This window comes from Hemitrygon akajei, chromosome 14, assembly GCF_048418815.1.
Source record: "Hemitrygon akajei chromosome 14, sHemAka1.3, whole genome shotgun sequence".
Taxonomy (NCBI): Eukaryota; Metazoa; Chordata; class Chondrichthyes; order Myliobatiformes; family Dasyatidae; genus Hemitrygon; species Hemitrygon akajei.
Window position 1 is genome coordinate 50,068,008 of NC_133137.1, and position 21,880 is coordinate 50,089,887.

A 21,880-nucleotide genomic window follows, 5' to 3' on the forward strand; every position below is an offset into this window, starting at 1 on the left:
GCAAGGATCAGATGGGTCTATTGAGGAATATAGGGTAGCAAGAAAGGAGCTTAAGAAGGGGCTGAGAAGAGCAAGAAGGGGGCATGAGAAGGCCTTGGTGAGTAGGGTAAAGGAAAACCCCAAGGCATTCTTCAATTATGTGAAGAACAAAAGGATGACAGGAGTGAAGGTAGGACCGATTAGAGATAAAAGTGGGAAGATGTGCCTGGAGGCTGGGGAAGTGAACGAGCTCCTCAATGAATACTTCTCTTCAGTATTCATCACTGAGAGGGAACTTGATGACGGTGAGGACAATATGAGTGAGGTTGACGTTCTGGAGCATGTCGATATTAAGGGAGAGGAGGTGTTGGAGTTGTTAAAATACATTAGGATGGATAAGTCCCCGAGGCCTGACGGAATATTCCCCAGGCTGCTCCACGAGGCGAGGGAAGAGATTGCTGAACCTCTGGCTAGGATCTATATGTCCTCGTTGTCCACAGAAATGGTACCAGAGGACTGGAGGGAGGTGAATGTTGTCTCCTTGTTCAAGAAAGGTAGTAGGGTTAGTCCGGGTAATTATAGTCCAGTGAGCCTTACGTCTGTGATGGGAAAGCTGTTGGAAAAGATTCTTAGAGATAGGATCTATGGGCATTTAGAGAATCATGGTCTGATCAGGGGCAGTCAGTATGGCTTTGTGAAGGGCAGATCGTGTCTAACAAGCCTGTTAAGAGTTCCTTGAGGAGGTGACCAGGCATATAGATGAGGGTAGTGCAGTGGATGTGATCTACATGGATTTTAGTAAGGCATCTGACAAGGTTCCACACGGTAGGCTTATTCAAAAAGTCAGAAGGCATGGGATCCAGGGAAGTTTGGCCCGGTGGATTCAGAATTGGCTTGCCTGCAGAAGGCAGAGGGTTGTGGTGGAGAGAGTACATTCAGATTGGAGGGTTATGACAAGGATCTGTTCTGGGACCTCTACTTTTTGTGATTTTTATTAACAACCTAGATGTGGGGGTGGAAGGGTGGGTTGGCAAATCTGCAGATGACACAAAGGTTGGTGGTGTTGTAGATAGTGTAGAGGATTGTCGAAGATTGCAGAGAGACATTGATAGGATGCAGAAGTGGGCTGAGAAGTGGCAGATGGAGTTCAACCCAGAGAAGTGTGAGGTGGTACACTTTGGAAGGACAAACTCCAAGGCAGAGTACAAAGTAAATGGCAGGATACTTGGTAGTGTGGAGGAGCAAAGGGATCTGGGGGTACATGTCCACAGATCCCTGAAAGTTGCCTCACAGGTAGATAGGGTAGTTAAGAAAGCTTATGGGGTGTTAGCTTTCATAAGTCGAGGGATAGAGTTTAAGAGACACGATGTAATGATGCAGCTCTATAAAACTCTAGTCAGGCCACACTTGGAGTACTGTGTCCAGTTCTGGTCGCCTCACTATAGGAAGGATGTGGAAGCATTGGAAAGGGTACAGAGGAGACTTACCAGGATGCTGCCTGGTTTAGAGAGTATGGATTATGATCAGAGATTAAGGGAGCTAGGGCTTTACTCTTTGGAGAGAAGGAGGATGAGGGGAATCATGATAAAGGTGTACAAGATATTAAGAGGAATAGACAGAGTGGACAGCCAGTGCCTCTTCCCCAGGGCACCATTGCTCAGAGAAGAGGACATGGCTTTAAGCTAAGGGGAGAGAAGTTCAAGGGGAAAATATTAGAGGAAGATTTTTCACTCAGAGTGGTTGGTGCGTGAATGCACTGCCTGAGTCAGTGGTGGAGGCAGATACACTAGTGAAGTTTAAGAGACTATTAGATAGGTATATGGAGGAATTTAAGGTGGGGGGTTATATGGGAGGCAGGGTTTGAGGGCTGAAGGGCCTGTAATGTGCTGTACTATTTTATGTTCTATGTTCAACATGCCCAAGAATTCCAGTGTCCCCATTACTGAACATTTTAATTCAGGCAAAACTTTACTGCATTCCTCAAACATCAACAGATGCATCCAGTGGTTCTGAGTACAGATCTGAACTAACTATTCCAAATGGTTCCACCAGAGTTTGATGTACCTGTTGCAGTTTCGTGTACCTGCTGCAGTTTCATGTACCTGCTGCAGAGTTTCATGTACCTGCTGCAGAGTTTCATGTACCTGCTGCAGTTTCATGTACCTGCTGCAGAGTTTCATGTACCTGCTGCAGAGTTTCATGTACCTGCTGCAGTTTCATGTACCTGCTGCAGAGTTTCATGTACCTGCTGCAGAGTTTCATGTACCTGCTGCAGTTTCGTGTACCTGTGCAGTTTCATGTACCTGCTGCAGAGTTTCATGTACCTGCTGCAGAGTTTCATGTACCTGCTGCAGTTTCATGTACCTGCTGCAGAGTTTCATGTACCTGCTGCAGAGTTTCATGTACCTGCTGCAGAGTTTCATGTACCTGTGCAGTTTCATGTACCTGCTGCAGAGTTTCATGTACCTGCTGCAGAGTTTCATGTACCTGCTGCAGTTTCATGTACCTGCTGCAGAGTTCCATGTACCTGCTGCAGAGTTTCATGTACCTGCTGCAGAGTTTCATGTACCTGCTGCAGTTTCATGTACCTGCTGCAGAGTTTCATGTACCTGCTGCAGTTTCATGTACCTGTTGCAGAGTTTCATGTACCTGTTGCAGTTTCATGTACCTGCTGCAGAGTTTCGTGTACCTGTGCAGTTTCATGTACCTGCTGCAGTTTGATGTACCTGCTGCAGAGTTTCATGTACCTGCTGCAGTTTCATGTACCTGCTGCAGAGTTTGATGTACCTGCTGCAGTTTGATGTACCTGCTGCAGAGTTTCATGTACCTGCTGCAGAGTTTCATGTACCTGCTGCAGTTTCATGTACCTGTTGCAGAGTTCCATGTACCTGCTGCAGAGTTTCATGTACCTGCTGCAGAGTTTCATGTACCTGCTGCAGTTTGATGTACCTGCTGCAGAGTTTCATGTACCTGCTGCAGAGTTTCGTGTACCTGCTGCAGAGTTTCGTGTACCTGTGCAGAGTTTTGTGTACCTGTTGCAGAGTTTCGTGTACCTGTTGCAGTTTCGTGTACCTGTGCAGTTTCGTGTACCAGCTGCAGTTTCATGTACCTGCTGCAGAGTTTCATGTACCTGCTGTAGTTTCATGTACCTGCTGCAGAGTTTCATGTACCTGCTGCAGAGTTTCATGTACCTGCTGCAGAGTTTCATGTACCTGCTGCAGAGTTTCATGTACCTGTGCAGTTTCATGTACCTGCTGCAGAGTTTCATGTACCTGCTGCAGAGTTTCATGTACCTGCTGCAGAGTTTCATGTACCTGCTGCAGTTTCATGTACCTGCTGCAGAGTTCCATGTACCTGCTGCAGAGTTTCATGTACCTGCTGCAGAGTTTCATGTACCTGCTGCAGTTTCATGTACCTGCTGCAGAGTTTCATGTACCTGCTGCAGTTTCATGTACCTGCTGCAGAGTTTCATGTGCCTGTTGCAGAGTTTCGTGTACCTGCTGCAGAGTTTTGTGTACCTGTTGCAGAGTTTCGTGTACCTGTGCAGTTTCATGTACCTGCTGCAGAGTTTCATGTACCTGTGCAGAGTTTCATGTACCTGCTGCAGTTTCATGTACCTGCTGCAGAGTTTCGTGTACCTGTGCAGTTTCATGTACCTACTGCAGAGTTTCATGTACCTGCTGCAGTTCCATGTACCTGTTGCAGAGTTTCATGTACCTGCTGCAGAGTTTCATGTACCTGCTGCAGAGTTTCATGTACCTGTTGCAGAGTTTCATGTACCTGTGCAGAGTTTCATGTACCTGCTGCAGAGTTTCATGTACCTGTTGCAGAGTTTCGTGTACCTGCTGCAGAGTTTTGTGTACCTGTGCAGAGTTTCGTGTACCTGTGCAGTTTCATGTACCTGCTGCAGAGTTTCATGTACCTGTGCAGAGTTTCATGTACCTGCTGCAGTTTCATGTACCTGCTGCAGAGTTTCGTGTACCTGTGCAGTTTCATGTACCTGCTGCAGAGTTTCATGTACCTGCTGCAGTTTCATGTACCTGCTGCAGTTTCATGTACCTGCTGCAGAGTTTCATGTACCTGTTGCAGAGTTTCATGTACCTGCTGCAGAGTTTCATGTACCTGCTGCAGAGTTTCGTGTACCTGTGCAGAGTTTCATGTACCTGTTGCAGAGTTTGATGTACCTCTCTGCACTGCACCACTTTATTCTCTGCCATTATGGAAAATGAAAAAATAAACCCAAAATTTACTTTGTGGATTGGAAACACTTACTACGCCCCAGTCCACATAAATGTCTAGGAATGTAGGAACAATTAACAATGTGCCTTATTTTTACTGTTCAACTTGCCAAGACAGAGTGAGTTTTCCAAACCACACAATGGTGAATCGAGGCTAGTGTTAGTAAGACATCCAGATGAATTTCATTATGATGTTAAGGATATGTACTTTTTTTTTAAACTGGAAGGAGATGATTGGGCTTTAAGCAGAATTACAAAGTTACTTCAGTTCTGCTTTTACTTGCAAGTCCAGACAGAATAGATCATCGTGTGCCATGCTGATCATACTCCTCATGATTACTCTTCCTTTCTTGTCCTTGTATTATTCTCCCAAGAATTAGCTCATACAAGAAGCATCTTGTACTTGCTTTGAAACCACATTCTGACATATTTCACAAATATGCAAACCCAATTGTTTTAGAGTGCTAGAGCTGCAGCTACTGATATCAAGGGCAGTTTGTTTGCTCCAACCAAAACCCCAACATGGACTCACCATCTGAGCATTTTGTCTCTCATTTCAAGAAAAGTCATGCGGCAGGAATAAATGATGAACAAGTTAACCCAGCTTAGAAGTAGGCATGGCTAAGAGGACGGCATGTATTTCCCATTTTGAGTGACTCTTGTAGTGGTGGTGAGCCACTTATTGAACCTCTGCAAGACCCAAGGGTGGAAATCACATCAGTGATTTTACCTACTAACATCTCCTCCCTCACCTCCATTCAGGGCCCCAAACAGTCCTTCCAGGCGAGGCAACACTTCACCCTCCAATCTGTTGGGGTCGTCCATTGTGTCCGGTGCTCCTGATATGGCCTCCTCTGCATTGCTGGGACCCTTCGTAAAAAGGGGGAATGCTTTATCAAGCACCTCCACTACATCCGCCAAAACTGGAACTTCCCTGTGGCCAAGCATTTTAATTCCTATTCCTATTCCAACACGTTGATCCATGGCCTCCTCTTGTGCCAAGATGATGAGGCCACCCTTACGGTAACCTCCAACCTAATGGCACAAATATCGATTTCTCCTGCTGGTAAAAAAAAATTCCCTCCACTTTCCCTCTTTTTCTATTCCCCACTCTGGTCTCTTCTCACCTCCCTGTCATCTCCCTGGTGCCCCTCTTCTTTCCCTTTCTGCTATGGTCCACTCTCCTCTCCTATCAGATTCCTTCCTCCACAGCCCTTCAACTTTCCTACCCAGCTGGCTTCACTACCACCTTCTAGCTATCCTCCTTTCCCTCCCCCCACCTTTTTATTCTGGCATCTTCCCCTTTCCTTGCCAGTCCCGAAGAAGGGTCCCAGCCCAAAACATTGACTGTTTATTCAATTTCCATGATGCTGCCTAATCTAGTGCTCCTTCAGCATTTTGTGCTTTGGATTTTCAACATCTGCAGAGTTTCTCAAGTTTAAAATCACGTAGGTTGCTCTATTCTGGTCAGCACTGAGCTTCTGTCATAGCCAATCCCTTCCTGATAAATATTTCATCATGCCCCTGCCTTAAGTCATTTGCTTGTGATTGATATGTTGTAAGGCATGACGAGGCATCCAGTTGCTGCCCTAATTTCATAAGCGTGGTGTAAATGAGAATGGTACAGTTACGTTTCAGAGCCCAGAGGAGATGCTGCCAATGACAGCCATGGTGGAATGGAGGAAGCTAGCCCTTCCTTAGTTATAGAGTCAGAGCACCACAGTACAGAAAGATCCTTCAGCTCATCTAGTCTGTGCTAGCCCAGTCTTCTGCTAGTCGCACCTTCCTGCACCTGGACCTGGACCACAGGCCTCCATCTCTCTCTTCCACGTACCTATTCCAACCTTTCTTAAATGTTACAACTGAATTTGCATGCAGCACTCCCACCGGCAGCTCATTCCACACTTGCATCACCCTCTGAGTAACAAAGTCCCCCCTCAGATTCCCATTAAATGTTTCACCTTTCACCCCAAACCTGTTACCTCTACTTCCAGTCAATCTCACCAATGGTTCCTTAAGGTGTTAAACCCGGGGGTGGTAATGGGGACAAGCTCCTACTGCCTATTAAATGCTCCCAATAGCATGCGTCTCAAATTGCCTCTGACAACTAAGTCCAAGTCCTGGTCTTCAAGTGTAGCTTAGCTACTAAGCCTGCCAGAACCATTTCTACTGAAAGAAGGGGCAAAAACAGATTACTGGCATCTTAAAGCCAGTTGCTTCGGGCAGGTGGAGCTTGTCAGCCGCGGTTGGCAGCTCATCTAGGAGAAGGAAAACTCTGATCTCAAACCTCCACTGCCTTGAGGCTATACCCACTCACGGGGAAGGCTTCGGGAGTAAACCCCGAGGAAAAAATCCAGAACTGGAGCCCCTAAGGTGGTCTTGCTGCTGGTACCAAACTGTATGGCTCTCTGCTGTTCCTTTACATTCATCTGATGTATGGAGGGAGGGAGCTTGCTCTCCATATCGTACTGCCCGGGTTTACATATCTAGACAGCTAGAAAGCAACATCCATGGTCGACCCTGACTCACTCACTCACTCTCATCAAACCAGGTGAGAAATGGCCTGCAAGTGTCTATACCCCACATTGTGTGGCTGGATGAACATGAACATTGCCCATCTCATGTCACCAATAGAGGTAGACAATCTGACAACTAACAGATCAAAGCTTTGCAGTTCCAATATATCCACTGAGCATGGCAGTGGCCAACTGAAGTGTTAATAGGAGGAATCTGTATGCACCTCCCACCCTCAGTTACGATGGGGCTCAGCACTGGGTTCTAAACACTGCAGCAACGTTCAACTGGTGGAGGATTCACCTTGGCTGAGATTCCCAACATCACAGACACTAGTCCCCAGCAATTCTGCTCACTCTAGGGAATCTGAAGAAAGAGCCGAGGGCACTGGATACAGCAATGGCTATAACACTAAACAACACCACCACTCTAGTGTTGAAGGCCTGAACCCCAGATTTAGTTGTGCCTCTGTCCAAATCTGTCACATATAATTACAACAACGGCATCTACCCAACAATGTGCAAAATTGCCCAGCTAAGGTGTGCTCACATAAAGCAGAACAAATCCAATCCAGCTAATGACTGCCCAAAGAATATACTTACAGTCATAGGCAAAGTGATGAAAGGTGCATCATTGACAGTGCTAGTGAACAGTAATTCACTTTGCTTTTGCCAGAGTCATTCAGCCCCACGCCCAATCACAGCCTTGGCACTAGCATGGACCAAAGAGATGAAGTCTAGAGGTGAGGTGCTTTTAACATCAGGGCAACAGGAACATGGCATCAAGGCACACTGGTAAAATTGAAGTCAATGAACCTCAAAGGAAAAATGCTCAAAAAACATTAAAATGAAGGCCGTCATAGCTATTGAAGATCAATCACCCCACCGAAGGCTAGGACTTCCTCAGAGTAAGGTCCTCAGCCAACCATCACCCTTCCATAGAAAGGTCCGAAGAAGGGATGTCCACTACCAAATGAACAATATTCAAATCCATTCACAACTTCTGAACAAATGAAGGAGTCCATTACTACATCCAACAAGTCCTACACAACAGTCAGGCATGAGCTGGTAAGTGGCATGTAACATTCATGATACAAAAATACCAAGCACAGCCACCTCCAACAAAAAAAAATTCAATCACTGACCCTCGGCACTCAATTACATTATTTTGATAGACATCCTTGGAGACAGCATTTCAAATGTGACAGCAGCATAAAGAGAGACTCCAAGAACAGAGCAGATCAGTAACTGGGCATCCTGTGGCAACTGACTCACTTTCCTCTCTGCATAATGAACACATCGGAAGTGTAATGGAATAATATCCACTTACTTACACGGGTTCAGCTGCAATCAAGTCAAAGTAAATTTATTATCAAAGAATATGTAAGTCACTACATACTACCTTGAGATTCATTTGTTGCAGGCATTTACAAGAAAATGAAGAAATACAATTGAATTTATGAAAGACTATACATAAACAAAGACTGACAAATAACCAATTTGCAAAAGAAGATGCTGTGAAAACAGAAAAAAATAATACTGAGAGCATTAGTTGTAGAGCCCTTGAAAGTGAGGCTGTAGGTTGTGGAATCACTTCAGAGTTGTGGTGAGTGAAGTTATCCACACCGGTTCAGGAACCTGATAGCTATAGGGTAATAACTGTTCCTAAACCTGGTGGTATGGGACCTAAACATCCTTAACCTCCTGCCCAATGGTAGTAGCAAGAAGAGAGCATGGCCTGGATGATGGGGCATTTAAGAGATTCTTAGATAGGCATATAGGCATAAACAGCTATGTAGGAGGGAAGGGTTAGATTGATATTAGAGTAGGTTATAAAGTTGCCACAACATCATGGGCTAAAGGGCCTGTACTGTACTTTAGCTTTCTATGTTCTAATGCTGGAGATGTTGGACTGGGGAAGGACAGTGGCATTGGTTTGCTTGTCCTGCCAGTAGATGAGTTAATTTTGTGGAGAGAGCAATGATGGCTCTCCAGTTCTTTGGGGTGCCTATGTAGGTAGTCTATGACTCTAGAGTAGACAGAACAATGGCAATTACTGCTGCCCAACAGAGGGTGAACTTTGTGTTGGGTTTGAGGTCCTGATCTCCACGCACACTACCTTAATGTTGCAGAAGACTATGCTGGAAAGCACAGGGTTTGGTGATGATTTTTATCAACAATGTAGAGATATGGGGAGTGGGCCATATTTTGCAGTTTAATTTTGTCAGTGTTGCACAGTGGGAACTGGTTGCTGATGAACCATGACTTATGGATAATTTGCAGGACACCCAATTTCCTGTAGGCTTTGGTCAATGATTTCGCAATAACACAGAGCGCCATCTTCATACTGCAACTTAAAAATTTAGATGACAGCAATTTAAGTTGAATAGTTTCTCATTTATCCCGTGCCTTAGCTGCATTTCAGTGGGAGCTTACTGGAGCCAGGCTTCAACAATACAGTGAGAAAGATTAAGGCTATCAGGCAGCCTTGCTGGATGCTGGACACAGAGCTGCAGTGAAATTGGAGCTGCTGGCTGAGACCATGATTTGCATGTCACCGTGAAGCAAATGTCGGAAGGAGATGAATTCCTGAGTGCAACTAAATCTGAGGGGACTATTTCAATACCCCTCTCAAATGACAATCAAGATCCTCTGCTAGGTCAAAAAGGCTATGTACAATAGCTGGTGCTGCTCCCTGCATGCTTAGGGTTATGTCCACTATGTAAAACAATGAACAGAATCCATCTTCCGATTCAGTGAGCAGCTCTTCAGCCATTGGGAGGAGGTATATGAGATTATAGTCACATCCCCCTGTGGCAGACCCTTATCTCTTATGTAAATCCATCACACTACAATTATCGGTGCCCAGAGCATGAACACTAAGGAAGTACTCTGACCTTGGCGAAAGCAAAGGCTTGCATCTCTGAGAGAAAAATAGATCCTTCTGAGCCCACTCTCAATGCCACGGCTGTAAAGAATAGAGTCCTCTGGAAAGGGATGATTGGCAGGAGGGTATTGGGGAAGTTCTTCATGCCTGGAGCATGGTCTTAATCCTGTTTCTTCAGAGACAAGTTGCAAAACCTCAAGGCAATATTCTCAATCAAATGCTTGGGCTCCTATTAGGTGATAGCATCATTTGAGAGGCCACAAGGATATTCACCTCACCTACACTATGAGTGCTGTTTTGACCACCAATGAATCCATTCTGTTATCAATGATAACTTGTCTCCAAAACAACAGCAGCAACAGAAAAGCTACCAGAACAAAGGTGTTTTCAATTATCTTAGAGGCCAGACTTGGTCAGCACTTCACAGGCGACTTGGGAATCACCGTCAATAATCCCTATAGTGTATCAGTCTTTGGGCTGGCCTGAGGTCCAAAGCAGCCACCAAAAGACATTCTGCCCTCTCAACTAGAAAACACCAGACAGCTTTGATAAGGATGATAAGCAGATCTAGGATCTAACTAGGTTGGTAGGAGAAAAGAAATGGTCCTATAGATATCTGAAAGCTAACAGAAAACTCAATGAACTCAAGTACAGAAGGGGAGTGGAAAAAGTTCAGAAGGTCTGGCTGCTGGTTGATAACCAGGATGTGCTCAGACTTTCAGTACTACTGAGGTCCGAACAACTGAGTGATCATCCCAGTGGAACTAAAAACAGAGGACAGAGAGGCAGGCTGTCTCTGCTGAAGACCTCCTTAACCCATTGACAATCCATCCTCTGTTGCTGCCTCTACTGGAAAGGTAACAGAACATAGAATACAGAACACCACAACCACAGCACAGTATAGGCCCTTTGTCCCATGATTATAGCATTTGAGGATAACCAACACATCCTATTCTTCACAGGTACGCAGAATGAGGTTGTGAGTTATGTTCTTCTACCTTAAAGCTTGTTTATTTTATTTAGAGATATAGTGCAGGAACAGATTCTTCCGGCCCATTGAGTCCACAATCCCCAATTACACCCACGTGACCAATTGACCTACTAACCTGTACAATTTTGGGATGTGGGAGGAAACTGGAGCACCCAGTGGAAACCCATGCAGTCATGGGGAGAATTTACAAACTCCTTACAGACAGTGGCAGGAATTGAACCCGGGTTACTGATGCTGTAATACCATTACACTGACCGTTACGCTACTGTGCACCCCATGAATTCACTCATTTTCTTCATGTTCAGATTCACATTTAATTTTCTCATGTACATTGAAATATACAAAGTTCAAAGTAAAAAATATTATCAGAGTATATGCATGTCACCACATTCAACCCTGAGATTCTTTTTCTCTGGGCAGACTTGGCAAATATGTAGAACAGTAAACATCAGGATCTATAAACTGTAAACAAACTGTGCAAATGCAAATATGAATAAATAGCAATAAGTAACAATATAAGAGTCCTTAACTGAGTGTAACTAACCCCTTTTGTTCAGGAGCCTAAAGGTTGAGGGGTAGTAACTGTTCTTGAACCTGGTGGTGCGAGTCCTGAGGCACCTGTACCTTCTACCTGATGGCAGCAATGAGAAAAGAGCATGGCCTAGGTGGTGAGGATCTTTGATGATAGATGATGCTTTCCTACAGCACCGTTTCATGGTGTTCCCAATGCAGCCAGTCAGCACACTTTCCACCACACATCTATAGAAGTTTGACAAGGTTTTCAATTACATGCCAGATCTCCACAGATTCCTGAGAAAGTAGAGGCACTATTATGCTTTCCTCACAATAATATTTATATGATGAGTCCAAGACAGGTCCTCGGAGATAGTGACACCCAGGAATTTGAAGTTACTGACCCTCCCCACCTCTGATCCTCTGAGAACTACTGGTTCATGGACCTCTGGTTTGCCTCTCCTGAAATCTACAATCAGTTCCCTGGTCTTATTGACATTGAGTAAGTTGTTGTTACGACACCACTCAGACAAGTTTTCAATCTCCATCCTGTATGCTGATTCATCACCCCCTTTGATACAGCCCACAACAGTGGGGTCATCAGCAAACTTGTATATGGTGTTGGAGCTGTATTTAGCCACATAGTCGTAGGTGTAAAGCGATTAGAGCAGGGGGCCAAGTACACATCCTTGCAATGCTCCTGTGCTGATGGAGATTGCAGAGGAGATGTTTTTTCCCAATTCGAACTGACTGAGGTCTACAAGTGAGGAAATCCAGGATGCAACTGCACAAGGGGGTACTGAGGGCCAGGTCTTGGAGCTTACTGATTAGTTTTGAAGGGATGATGGTGTTAAATGCTGAGCTGTAATCGACAAAGAGCATCCTGATGTGTGCATCTTTGCTGTCCAGATGTTCCAGAATTGCATGAAGAACCAGCAAGACAGCACCTGCTGTAGACCTGTTGCTTCAGTAGACAAACTGGAGCAGATCCGAGTCACCATTCAAACAGGAGCTGATATGCTTCAACACCAGCCTCTCAAAACAGTTCATCACTGTGGATGTAAGTGTCACTGGGTAATAGTCATTGAGACAGGTTACCACACTCTTCTTGGGCACTGGTACGATTGAAGTCTGCTTGAAGCAGATGGGTACCACACACTGCCGAAGTGAGAGGTTGAAGATATCTGTGAATACGCTAGCCAGTTGGTCGGCACAGGTCTTCAGTACTCAGCCAGGTACTCCATCCGGACCAGATGGTTTCCCTGGATTCACTCTCTTGAAGGCAGTTGTAAATCATCTTCAGATATCGAGATCAAAGGATCATCAGGAGATGGGGGGGGGGGGGGGGGTGCGCGATGGTTCCTCCCTGTTCTGGTGGTCAAAGCGAATATAGTAGGTGTTGAGCTCATCTGGAAGCAAAGCGAAGCTGTCCCCCATACTGCAAGATTTAGCTTTGCAGGAGGTTATGGCAATCAATCCCTGCCACAGCTGTTGAGCATCCCTCGTTGATTCCAGTTTAGTCCGGAATCTCCACTTCGCCCAAGAGACGGCTTCCAGAGATCATCCCTACACCTCGTAGCATTCTTGATCTCCAGATTTGAATGCCTCTGCTCTGGCTCTTAGCAAATTCCAGATTTCATTGTTCATCCGGGGCTTCTGATTGGGAAAAACTCTGAATGATTTTTTGGGGACACTTTCATCTACAGCTGTTTTATTAAAGTCTGTACCAACCTTGATATAGTCAGTGAGATCCTCAGATGAGTTCTTGAACACAGCCCAGTCCACTGACTCAAGACAACCCTGTAACCATTCCTCAACCTCTCGTGACCAACACTTAGTTGCCTTGATCTCTGGAGCCTTGCTCTTTAGGCTCTATCTGAATGCAGGTACAGTCGGCCCTCCTTATCCACGAGGGATTAGTTCCGGGACCCCTCGCGGATACCAAAATTCGCGAATGCTCAAGTCCCTTATTCAACCTGTCTCAATGCACTGGACCTTAGGACCCAGCGGAACCCCGGACCTTATTTAACATGTCTCAGTGTGGTGGACATTAGGACCCAGCAGTAGAGCTCTGAATCCGCAGTGTTTCTGTTCACAAAAATAATCATGATCACGATTGAAAATAAAGTGGAAATAATAAAGCAATTGGAAAGAGGTGAAACGCCATCAGTCATTGGAAAAGCGTTAGGATACAGTCGGTCAACAATCAGAACAATTTGAAAGGATAAAGTGAGAAAGGCTCTGCCCCGATGAAAGCTACAATTATTACTAAACAACGCAGTGATTTAATTATTGGGTTTTGGGTTTTTGATCCTCCACATCAACCCAACACGATGGAGAGCGCACTTGGGAGCAGGCTGTCACTGGATCAAACTCGGGAAATTCCGTTCCCGAGCCCGGTGCTGAAACATACGTTCTTAAGTGTTTTGTATGCATAGAAAGGTAAAATATATACTATATACTAAGACAAACATTTGACTGACGCTAAATAATACCGATTGTACCTGTTCCGACTTACCTACTAAGAGAACTTCTGATTTTTTTCAATCCTGATCCACGATAACCCACGCACATCCTCCCGCATACTTTAAATCATCTCTAGATTACTTATAATACCTAATACAATGTAAATGCTATGCAAAATAGTTATTATACTGCATTGTTTAGGGAATAATGACAAGGGAAAAAAGTCTCCACATGCTCGAACAACAAGTGCTGGAAGAGCACTTCCGGGTTTTCGCAATTCGCGGTTGGTTGAATTCGCGCATGTGGAATTCGCGGATAAGGAGGGCCGACTGTAGTAGGAGTACAGACAAATGATCCAACTTGCCAAAATGTGGTCTTGGGAAGGATTGGTAGGCATTCTTTATCATAGTGTAGCAGTGGTCTAGTGTGTTGGGCCCTTTGGTGCAACAGGTTATGTGCAGGTGATAACTGGGCAGGGTTTTCCTCAAACAGGCCTAGTTAAAGTTGCCGACTATAATTTGAAATGCATCGGGTGAACGGTTTCTGTGCGGTTGCTTATAATCCACCACTGGTGGTGTATAAACTCTGGTCAGGATCACAGACTAGAACTGCTGAAGCAATAGAATGGATGCATTTAATTGTTAGTTGTTCTAAGTCAGAGCAACAAGAAATCAACGTAACCCCAATGTCCATGCACCAATGAAAATTGACTAGAAAGCATACACCGCCATCTCTTTTCTTAGCAGAATTCGAGATTTGATCCATTCTGAAGATTGTAAATCCTTCTTGTCGGATAGCTGTGTGTTCACTGTTAACCAAGTCCCAATGCAACAGACAATGGAGACCTGCCTCTGATACAGCAGCCTTGCCCGGAGATCGTCAGTCTTATTTTCCAGTGACTGCACAGAGTAATGTGGCATTTGCATTAACAACCAACACACCCTAGGATGTGAAGTGGGCAGCCCACAAGTGTCGGCACAGTTATTTCTTCCGTTAATATTGGAAGTTCATCAAGAGAAAATGCTGAATATATTCTTCACTCCATAGGGCTGCCTAATCCGACAACTAATTCCAGGATTCTCCTGTTTATTCAGATTTCCTGCATCTCCAGTAATTTGCTTTTGCCCTGGACTTACCCGACAGCTTGTTACAAGGTTAAACTATCAAACTAAAAAAAAAATGCTTAATCCTGGCAGCATTGACTTGTAACCAGATGATTTTCTCTTGAAATGTTTCTGTAAATACCCAAAGAATCAGTGCTCCTCAGCACAGAAGGTCCTTAACCAGAATTCCAGGTCCATGGACCAAGCTGGGCCACATTATGAACACACTTCCTCTCATACAGACTCATTGATAAAATGGTGTTACATTTCCCATCTACGAACCTGGTTCTTCAGCCTGTATAAAAAAGCAGCAGCTCTATTCAATACATTCTGGTCGCCTCACTACAGGAAGGACGTGGAAGCCATAGAAAGGGTGTAGAGGAGATTTACAAGGATGTTGCCAGGATTGGGGAGCATGCATTATGAGAACAGGTTCAGTGAACTCGGCCTTTTCTTCTTGGAGCGACGTTGGATGAGAGGTGACCTGATAGAGGTGTATAAGATGATGAGAGGCATTGATCGTGTGGATAGTCAGAGGCTTTTTCCCAGGGCTGAAATGGTTGCCACAAGAGGACACAGGTTTAAGGTGCTGGGGAGTAGGTGTTGGGGTAAGTTTTTTTACTCAGAGAGTGGTGAGTGCATGGAATGGGCTGCCGGCAATGGTGGTGGAGGCAGATACGATAGGGTCTTTCAAGAGGCTTTTAGATAGGTACATGGAGCTTAGTAAAATAGAGTGCTATAGGTAAGCCTAGTAATTTCTAAGGTAGGGATGTGTTTGGCACAACTTTGTGGGCTGAAGGGCCTGTATTGGGCTGTAGGTTTTCTATGTTTCTATGCTGTATGCCAAGTTGGAGGTCATCCATAGCAACCACTCCTTGAAAGCATAAAACACTGAGAGCCAACACTGCATCAACCCATTTAAAACAAAGCACATGCCAGTGTTTCCATTCTCAGACCAACCACTACATTCCCCAGGCATTAGTTCTCTAATGCTTAGCTATTGCACTGCTGATATTTACACTAGGCCTAATAAAAAGAGCACTGGTTTAGTTATTGCAGCTTTTGCTTACATCTACTCACACTTCCAGTTCTGATCCCTAACTCTAGGCATGTTTCTTTGATGACGCACTTCTTGCACAGTTCCAAAGATCTCAGCTCTCAAGGATTCTGAAGTGAGGAAGATGTGACCTGTCCTCTTGTCCTCAAAATGGTAATCACAGATGGAACTCATTCCTCCTTCTGTCACAGTCAGCCGAACATCCCGGCTCTGACTTCAAGGGAAGCCCAATGTAATCCCCAAAAGGCCAGTTATCACTGGATGCCAAGCTGGTATGGGAGGTGTGGCTGGGTGAATCGGGGGGAGGCTGGGAGGGAGGAATGGGGCTTGTTGTGTGTGTTGTCTAGCTGAGCATTGCGGGCAGGCTATGTTGGCACTGAAACGTGTGGCGACATTTGCGGGTTGCCTGGTATGTCCCTAGGTTATGTTGATTATTAATGCAAATGACGCACTTCACTGTATGTTTTGATGTACAAATGATAAATAAATCTGAATCTGAAAGTCCCTGTGACTAAGTTCCAGACTTGATAGCTTACCATTTGCACAGAAGTCCATAATAGTGGAAAGTTAGACAAACCAAATGGAAGATGTATTACTTAGAGTAATTCAAAATGTCTAACAGAGATCTGATTGATGCATGGGCTTCAAAATCTACTATTATATCTTCAGTGCAATCTGTCTGAAATACTTCAGGGCCTTAGTTCAGATTTGAGGCTTCACACTATGTAATTAAATGCAACACACACAAAATGCAGGAAGAACTCAGGTCAAGTAGCATCACCTATGGAGAGGAATAAACAATCAACGTTTCGGGCCAAGATCAGTCCTGATAAAGGGTCACATCCATACATGTCATCTGTTTACTCCTCTCCATAGATGCTGCCTGACCTGCTGAGTTCCTCCAACATTCTGTGTTTGTTGCACTGGATTTCCAGCATCTGCAGAATCTCTTGTGTCTGTGAAATTAAATATCACTAAAGGGGTCAATATGTCACTGTCTGGAGTGTAAGCTGGGAACTAAATGAAACAGGAGGAAGAATTTAATTGAATCTACCATCAATATACAATTGGTCGCCTCAAGTCAAGAGATGTGGTGTTCATCCAAAATTGGGCCTAGGGCCACATTAAAAGATCCTAGAGAGCTGGCAGGTCCTGCAACAACTCCACAGGAGGTTCACCTAGCTTCAAGATGATGAATAATATGTCCTGTATGTTGGCTGTATCTGCCAAGCAATGGGTAATTGTTTGGCACGTATAGCATGTAGGGTCTGGAACAAGGTAACAGGTTTAACTAAGGAGACTGGATACTGTGCCTTTTGCAAACTGTCCTGTTTGAGCACTCTCTCACTGCTACCCTGGAGCTCCAGCTCAGATTCAGCTTCTTGAATGGGATTGAATTCATGGAGCTGACCTGGCGTTCAACCTATTGAATAGTGCCACATGCTTGAGGGGCCAAGGTCTGCTCTCCATTTGTGTCAACATGCTGATGTAAATACAATGCCCTGTGAATGACAAGCATTGAATAGACTTCATCATATACATACATCGTTATGAAAAGAAGTTAAAATTAAAACAAGAGTCGGCAGACACTGGAGGCTGAGTTGGTAGTAAGGAAGGCAAATGCAGCGTCAGCACCCATTTCCAGAGGGCAAGAGTACAAGAGCAAAGAAGTAATGCTGAGGCTTTATAAGGCATTGGTCAGAACAGAATTGGAGTATTGTGAGCAGTGTCTAAGAAAGAATATATTAGCATTGGAGAGGGTCACGAGAATAATCCTGGGAATGAAAGAATTAATGTATGGGGAGCTGTATTGGGCCTGTACTCACTGGAGAAAATCTTATTAAAACCTACCAAGTATTAAAAGGCCTAGATAGAAAGGACATTGAGAGCATGTTCCAATAGTGGGAGTGTTCAGGACTAGAGGGCACAGACTCAGAATAGAAGGATGTCTCTCTAAAACAGAGATGAAAAGGAATTTCTTTAGCCAGACAGTGGTGTATCTGCGGAATTCATTGCCACAGATGGTTTTGGAGGCTAAGTCAATAGGTATATTTAAAGCAGGGGTTGAAATAATTAAGATGTAGATGAAATGAGTTATGAAGGCTGGAGACACCTGCTGGAGGAGATGAGCAGCAATACAAAGGGCTTCCATCTCGACTTTATGAAGTAAAGGAGGTGAGAACAGGAACTATTGGGGATGAGATGAAAGGCAAATGGAACCAGGACCAGAAGTTAAGATTTTTGTCATGGTTCTTGTGGTAGTTTATGGGCCTCGGCTGGTGCAGGAAGCACCAAGGGTAAACAAGAAAGGCTTCTCACCTGACACTGCTTTGGGCTATTTTCTGGCATCCCTGGAGGGTGTCTAGAATTGGCATTACGCTCTACACAAATGCATGTAGCTTTGTAGCTTTCAGCTGGTTGAAACAGTTGAACTGAAGCGGGCCACGTAAGCTGCAGCTGCTCCCAAGGCGAGGTACTACAGAATGTGATTACTCTTCTGGGTTCTGGTTCCATTTGCCTTTCACCTCGCCTCCAGTAGTTCCCATTCTCACCTCCTTTACTTCATAAAGTTCAGCTGGAAGCCCTTTGTATTGCTGCTCATCTCCTCCAGCTGATGTTTCCAACCTTCATAGTCATAGCTTGGTGATTATGACGTCTCCATTGAAAATTTGGTTCTTTCAATTTGCAGTGACATAGCTGAAAAGGGAGCTTAAAACTATGTTCATTATTTGTGAAGAGAGATAGGAGACATTTGAACAAATTCTCCACGGATTGGGACACTGACCTTCCTAAATCAAAGTACTGCGTACAGGAGGTGGGGATGTTATGTTGAAGCTGTATCTTGACATTGGTGAGGTCTAATTTAGAGTATTGTGTGCAGTTCAGGACACCTACAGGAAATATATCAATAATATTGAGGGAGAACATAGAAAATTTACAAGGATGTTGCTGGGACTCGAGGACAAGTTACAGAAAATGGTTTGACAGGTTAGGACTTTATTCCTTGGAGGGCAGGAAAATGACGAGAGATTTGATAGAGGTATACAAAATTATGAGGAGCATAGATGGGTAAATGCAAGCAGGCTTTTTCCACTGAGGTTGGGTGAGGTTTGAAACACAAACCGCGTGTTTCCAAGCCCTTACTCCAGAACTAAGCTCTCATCAATAGCGAATATCAGTATCAGAATAGCAAAGCTTGCCCATGAGCTTATAAAAACCCAAGAATGATTTAGAAAGGGTGCTTAGACAAAGGGAATTTTTTTAAAATAACTTTTTGCCTCTTACAAGCGAAATTAATTGCTCAGAGGTACCTGCCAAATTCTTTAAAAACTACCACGCCAGTAGTAATTGTAAAGGACCAACTGAACTGAGAGAATTAAGCTTTCAAGGAATAGGTAGAGAAAATAAATAACTTACCATAAAATAGCCTCAGATCTGATGATATGAACGTTCCTTTCTCCTTCTGGTTAAAAAAAATTCCATACACCCTCCCTCTGTTCCCCACTCTGGCTCCTTACCCCTTTCTCACCTACCTATCACCTCCCCCTTCCCTTTCCCTTTCTCCTCTCTGATTAGATTCCTTTACCTCTCCTACCCATCTGGTTTCACCATCACCTTCTAGCTATCCTTCTTCTCTTCCCCCCCCCCCATTTTATTCTGATGGCTTCACCCTTCCTTTCCAGTTGTGAAGAAGGGTCTCGACCATTTGTTCATTTCAATGGACGCTGCCTGACCTGCTGAGTTCCTCCAGCATTTTGTATGTGTAACTTATCATGAGTTGCTACTTGATTCTAATTAATATTTTGACTCCAAAACTAGGTGATGCTCAGTTTCACCAACAAGTTAATAGACTTTTTTTTTGAAGGTTGCAGTATTATCAGAGAATGGTTGAACCTTCCAGCTTGTCCTTGGTACGATCCTACAAGCAGAACCTCTTTCACATGCTCCAGTATTTGCCCACACTGCCTAATAGTTATCCAAATGAGCAGGCCTAGAGATTACAGTCGGCCCTCCTTATCCGTGAGTTCCACATCTGCGAATTCAACCAACCAGAATAGCGAAAATCCGGAAGTGCTCTTCCAGCACTTGTTGTTTGAGTATGTACAAACTTCTTTTTCTTGTCATTATTCCCTAAGCAATGCAGTATAACAACTATTTTACAAAGCATTTACATTGTATTAGGTATTATAAGTAATCTAGAGATGATTTAAAGTATACGGGAGGATGTGCATGGGTTATCATGAATTGGGATCAAAAAAAATTAGGAATTCTCTTACTAAATAAGTCGGAGCAGGTACATCCAGTATTATTTAGTGTCAGTTAGTCAAACATTTATCTTAGTATATAGTATATATTTTACCTTTCTATGCATATAAAACACTTAAGAACGTATGTTTCAGAGCTGGGAACGTGTTGGGTTGATGTGGAGGATCAAAAACCCAATAATTAAACCACTGTGTTGCTTAGTAATAATCGTAGCTTTCATCAGGGCAGGACCTTTCTCACTTTATCCTTTAAAATTGTTCCAATCGTTGACCAACGTAGTCGAACGCTTTTACAATGACCGATGGCATTTCACCTCTTTCTGATCGCTTTATTTCCACTTTATTTTCAATCGTGATCATGATTATTTTCGTGAACAGAAACACAGCGGATTCAGAGTTCCGGCGCCAGGTCCTAATGTCCACCGCACTGAGACAGGTTAAATAAGGTCTGGGGTTCTGCTGGGTCCTAAGGTCCACCGCATTGAAACGGGTTGAATAAGAGACTTGAGCATCCGCGTTTTTGGGTATCCGTGAGGGGTCCTGGAACCAATCCCTCGCGGATAAGGAGGGCCAACTCTATTTAATTTTATTTAGAGATACAGTGTGGAAGGAGTCACACCGCCCAGCAACCTACCTATTTAATTATAACCTAATCACAGGAAATTTACAATGAAGAATTAACCACTCTCCACGGTTGCTGCCTGACCTGCATAAGTGTGTCCAGCATTCTGTTGTTATTCCTGTCAGAATGAGTACACTACTCACTTGCATTACCCTAACCCTCCAGTAGATGGAACTGTTTGAAATCTAAGGACAGGATCAACCAAATTCGAGGCCTTCCATTTCTTTCATTTTTCGATTGTCTGTTTCCCTCCCCCTTTTGTTATGTGTTCAGCAAAATCAAACATTCTTGGCTATAAAAAAGGTAAGGAATTACATCAGTTGCTTGCAAATGCAGTTAAATTAGTTGACATTTAATTTTGAAAACGATTAATAATCACTGATCAAATCATCATGTTCATATTAATGATCAACCAATGGTCAGTTGTCAGACTGAGCATTCAGAAAGCCACATGTAGTATTCTCCAAACTCTGCATAATGGCTGCTTAATTGCAGAGCAGAGTTTTATAGATAGAACAAAAAAAAGATTTTTCTGTGCTGTTGTTCAGTCATTAAGTCGAGTCCGACTCTTCGTGACTTCATGGACACCCAGCCTTCTTGTTAGAAACTCTCCAAGATTCCCCAAGGTGATACACATTGTCTGAGTAATATTATCTATCCATCGTAGCCTCTGTTGTCCTCTCCTTTTTACTTTCTGTTTCACCTAACATGAGAGTCTTCTCCAAAGAATCCTGTCTTCTCACCATGTGGCCAAAATATTTGAGCTTTTGTCTCATAATCAAGCCTCCTAGTAAGCAGTCTGGCTGTATTTTCAGCATCGAAGTTCAAAGGTATCAATTCTTTTGTATTCAGCCTTATTAACAGTCCAGCTCTCACAGCCATACATCACAACTGGAAACACCATAGACTGTGCTACTCTTCTGAAAAAGTCAAGTTCTGCAGAAGGAAACATCTCCTCTAACAATGCCTGTTATCTTCTTTTGTGCATTACAGGGTAATGACTTCTCATCCTCTACCAGACCAGCACCCACTGCAATAAGACTGGTTACAACATACTTGCTGATCTACACCTAAACCAACAGTTTTATTCAAACACCTTTCATAGGTGCCAGTTTGCTGTTGTGTGAAGTCCTGTGGGTCAGAGAATGTTCTCATCTGTCCGTCTGTGAAACACATTTTCACTAAGATTGGTTAATAGCACTGCCAACTAACCCCAAGACCATCCCTCTAAGTATGGCCTATTTAT

General features: G+C 44.0%; 1 protein-coding gene across 3 annotated transcripts in view; it reads right to left on the bottom strand.

Annotated features, from left to right (window-relative positions):
* The window catches only part of cradd (CASP2 and RIPK1 domain containing adaptor with death domain), a 53,403-nt gene that overhangs the window by 22,617 nt on the left and 8,906 nt on the right, over positions 1–21,880 (bottom strand). The window lies entirely within an intron of this gene.